We start from the raw sequence: 5,342 nt of genomic DNA on the forward strand, positions 1-5,342 counted from the left end.
TAATGCTAAGAAATTGTCCTACCCATGGTTTTAAATCTTTGGATGATCAAACAATTTTTTATGCGGGATTGAATTTTGCCTCTAGAAATCTTTTAGATTCCGCCGCGGGTGGTACTTTTATGAAAATTACTTTGGGATAAGCTACTAAATTGATTGATAATATTATGACAAATTATTCACAATGGCATACCGAAAGAGCCCCTACTAGTAAAAAGGTCAATTCGGTTGAGGAAATAAATTATTTGAGTGAAAAGGTTGATGCTCATATGAAATTGGTTGCTAATAAAAGTGCTCCTATTGATCTTAATGATGTGACTTTGTCTACTTTGATTGAAAAAAATAGTGATTCCGTAGATGTGAATTTTGTCTCACGAAACAATTTCAATAACAATGCTTATAGAGGTAATGAAACATAACTGAAACATACCATAAGAACTGGGAAGGGACGAAGGAAGAAGAATATAAACATTGGTCGGAATTCATGAAACACGTTTGTAACATAATGGGGGATGTATGATACGCACAGGTAAACACATGTATAAGCAGGGCCCGCAGAAGTATTTATATAGAATAAACATGTATATTGTTTTGTAGTTAGACAGATAAGAATTTCCATCCATTTTTAACCATTTTCTCTCCAAACATGTGTCCGGATTGTTAAAAATGCACACATTGCATGTACGTATATAGGTCTGGGTTTTGTATATTGCACCTGTCACGTCTCTCTCCCCTTGTATGTATCTCGGGAGACAAGACAACAAGTGCCCTTTGTATCTATATATGTGCCTAGTCCACGCAATGGAATTATCGATGCATGCAATCCATCTCTTCCTAACTTACATGGTATCAGATAGCACGTCGATCCTCTCCTAAATCTCCATTGTCTCCAGCCACCGCCGCACCGGGCCGCTGCCGCCTGTCGGGGTTACGGTTCTGACAGTCAGTACTAGTGGTACGGATAAGGGGCAGAACCTAGCTACGATGCATGTGTAACACTCGTTGTTTAGCGAGTACAGGCCCCTCTCGACGCAGGTAAAAGCCCTATGTCTCATGCCCTAATTCTTGCTCGTCCTAGAGTAGGTAAATGGTAAAAACAGAATTTTTGATGTGGAATGTTGCCCAATATGTTCATCACATATTCTTTTCTTTTGTAGCATGGACATTTGAACTTTTATATGATTCAAAGAAATAGTCTAGTTTTGACATGAAGATTTCAATACTCAATCATATCAACAAGCAACCATGTCTTTCAAAATATCAACACTAAAGCAAGTTATCCCTAGCCCATTATGCTCAAACATTGATCCATTCATGAAACACACTCGCATATTAACTACACCCGATGCTCAAGTACGATCATAGTGCCCCTTAGTTGGCGCTTTATAAGAGAAGATGGAGACTCAAATAAAAATAAAAATTGCATAAAGTAAATAGAAAGGACCTTCGCAGAGGGAAGTAGGGATTTGAAGAGGTGCCAGAGCTCAAAGCAAAAAAAGATAGAGAAAACATTTTGGGTGGCATGCCTCTCCTGTCAACGAAAACGATAGAGTAGTTCTTAATACTCTCCATGCTAGATATATCATAGGCGGTTCTCAAACAGAAAATAAAGTTTATTCCTTTTTTCACCATACTTTCACATTCCATGGCTAAACGAATTCACGGGTACCGTCCATACCAACATTTTCCAAGGAATTTATTATTTGACAACATAAAGTAAATTCATTTTCATTTCGGGACTGGGCATCCCTAATACCTTTGCCATACTCTCGTGCAATGACAAGTGAATAAACACTCATCTTGAGAATAACACATCTAGCATGGAAAAATATCAGCCACCCCCTACCGTTTGATGAGGGGTACGATCACACAAAAAGGAAATTATTTTGAAAATTAGAGATGGCACATACAAATTTTGCTTAGAACGGCACGGAAATACCGCATGTAGGTAGGTATAGTGGACTCATATGCAAGAATTGGGTTTAAGGCTTTTGGATGCACAAGTAGTAGTCCCACTTAGTACAAGTGAAGGCTAGCAAAGATTGAGAAGCAACCAACCAAGAAACGAAAAATCTCATAAGCGAGCATTAAGCATAAATAACACCGAATAATGCACCACAAATGGGATGTAATTTCGTTGCATAACTATTGACTTTCGTGCTTGCATAGGAAACCACAAACCTTAACACCAATATTCTTACTAAACCATAATTACCCATCAACATGACTCACACATTATATCATCATACCGCAAAACTATTACAAATAATCAAGTTTATTGTGTCCAATGATTTTCAGTAAAGTTTTTATTATATCTTTCTTGAATATCTATCACTTTGGGACTAGTTTCATATGTTGCTTTTGATAAGCTCAAATAAATCTAAGTGAAGAACATGAGCATAAAAATTTCTTCTCCCAAAATAATATAAGTGAAGCATGAGAGAGTTTCTTAAAAAATTTACTAACTATCAAATAAATCTAAGTGAAGCATGAGAGCATTTCTTCAAAAATACTAAAGCACGTCGTGCTCAAAAATATATAAGTGAAGCACTAGAGCAATTGCATTGCTCACAAAATTTAAGTGAAGCACATAGAGCAATTCTAACAAATCATAGCATAATTTTGGCTTTCTCACATAGGTGTGTCCAGCAAGGATAGATGACACAAAATAAAAAACAAAACAAGCAAAGACTAATACAAGACACTCCAAACAAAACTCATAATATGTGACGAATAAAAATATAGCTCCAAGTAAAATACCGATGGTCGTTAGAAGAAAGAGGGGTTTGCAACATCCCAAAATTCTAAATTTTGGAATGTCATATTAAATAAATAGTTTTGATTGTTTGTTTGATTGTTGTGTGAATGATTGAGTGAAATTTGAAACTTTTTGAAAGTAGAATGAGAGGGAATGAAATGACTTTCCCAAACTTACACCTTGCATCTTGATCTCCAAGAATTCAAATTAATTTCATCATAAAACCCGAGAGTGAAGATGATATGACTTCTTCCATAAATAACAAAAAGGGTTTTGAAAAGATTTTAATTCCATTTGGAAATATTTCAAATTTAAAAACTTTATGTAACTCAATGATTTTCATGAGAGAAGATAAAATGACTTCTTCAAATTATATGAAATATGTGTTGGAAGTTTAGAAGGATCAAATTGAAAGTCCCTTTTGAAGGTATTTTGAAACTCACTTTCAATTTGGAGTTATTTGTTTTTTATTCAAATTATTTTTCTCCTAAAAATAAATACATGAAAAATAGGGAAAAATGATTCCCTACATTGTAAAATGAGGAGAAAATAAGTTTGAAATCATTTTGGTATTTTAAAAATGATTTTTATTAGGTTTTATTGCAACAGCAGCACTGTTTGACTTTTGTGATTTTTTTGGATTTTATTTGAAGTTGAAAATATGTTCATGTTTTAGGAAATCTTTTTCTGAAAATTTTGGTATATAATATGCCTATAAAAGTGTTTTATTAATTTTGTGTATTTTTTCCTCGTTGTTTAAACAAAAAAACTTGCCCAACAGGCCAGGCCGCAGCCCAGCCAGCAGGCTGAGGCCTAGCCCAGCGCTAGCGCACCCGGGAGGAAATCCCACGAGCCGCCGCCACCCCTCACTCTTGTTCCCTCTCTCTCTCACGTCATCTCTCTTTGTTTTTTCCTTCTTTATTTCCCTAGCGCCTGGACCCCACCTGTTATCTTGTCCTGTCACGCAAAAGAGGACGAGCCCAGCTTGGCCACGGCTGCGATGCCGCACGCGCAAACGGCGGAAACCCTATCTACGGCTTGCCCCCTGCCCCAAGAACATGTCCTATAAATACCCAGCCACCTCCTCATCCGACCCCCTCCCCCCCCATAAAAACCCCACGCCAAAACCACCTCTACCTCACGTGATCTTCGTTTGGATCTCGCCGGAGCCGTGACGGTTCACCGTAGATCCCGACGCCGGTGAGCAACCCCGAACCACCAAATATTGTCCAACATACTTCTTTCGTCATTGCGCATCTCCTTGACATCGTTTCGTCGTCCAGGGAACACCGGAACCTCGTCCGCCGTCGCCGGAGCTCCCGGTTCATTGGGGCTTCTCGAGTTGCCTCGCTCGCCCTGGACATCCCCGACCTCCACCTTCAAGAAAAATCGGACCCCCTCGAAGTTCCCCATCCACTGGACATCCTCATCTCCGCCACCGGTCACCGGAGCCGTTGCCCCCGCCGACCTCCACTTCTAGACCGGTTTTTAGTTTACGATTTTAGGTCGGTTTAGCTTATGGTTTATTTATGGTTCATATGGTAGATCTAAACCGGCTCACCAATTTTCTTTTATTCGTACGAGCGTTAGCGCTGTACTTATATAATGGCCGAGCGCGATATAGCTACAGACCGCCCACCGTTTGGCCCAGTAGCAGCCTGACGTGTAGCACTTGTCTGTTTTTGTGTGTGTGTGTATTTTCGTTTCTATAAAAAACAGAAAAGTTTCAATCTTAAATACTCAATATCTTTTATGTTTTAGATCCAAATTAAGTGATTCTTTTTGCATTGTGTCACAAATTTGTTGAAGTCTCTGTTTTTGTACCTAGTTTTCAAATTTGAGTAGTTTAAATTTGAATTTGATAAAATTTGTTCAAATCACTAATTTGGTCATATTTTGAGTTTTACAAAGTATTTTTGATTGATTCTTTTTGCTACGGTTTTGTTACTATTTTGCCTATCCAGTATCATATAGTTAATTATTTTTAGTTTATTTTAAATTAGTTTTTTAGCAAAACAGTACCGTTTTACTTATAGTCTTGTTTTAGTCTTTTCTTTATTGTTTTTATTAGTTTTAACTTATTTCATTTTGTCACTTTTGACAATTTGTTTTATATTCCTGTTAGACTACAGTAGACAAAATTTATTTCATATAAAAATATATTTTATTTAGTTTTGTATACAAACTTGTATAGGTCATAGTTAGAGTTTCATAGAAGCTTTTTATTTGTTTCTTTTTGCAAATAAAATTTTATGAAAAATATTTTCTGTTAAGTTAGTGGTTTTACATTTTATTTTCTGTTAACTAGCACATATGCCCGTGCGTTGCAACGGGAAAAAACAAATCCTCGCATGTTTCAAGCGACCAATCGATGCCACTCTCTTCGCCATCGTGGTCATGTTGTCCATCTATTCATGACGAACATGATCAATCTCAGGTAATGAGCTTGATCGTCACGCTCTAGCACACACCTTTAGCAATCCCATCATGTGCCTCGCAACAGAAAATTATCCCTACACCCTCCTACTAGAACAGAACACATCTAAATGATGCCTACAAAATTGTTATAGTACAAAGCAAGCCAAAT

Source organism: Triticum dicoccoides, chromosome 2B (genome assembly GCF_002162155.2).
Source record: "Triticum dicoccoides isolate Atlit2015 ecotype Zavitan chromosome 2B, WEW_v2.0, whole genome shotgun sequence".
NCBI lineage: Eukaryota > Viridiplantae > Streptophyta > Magnoliopsida > Poales > Poaceae > Triticum > Triticum dicoccoides.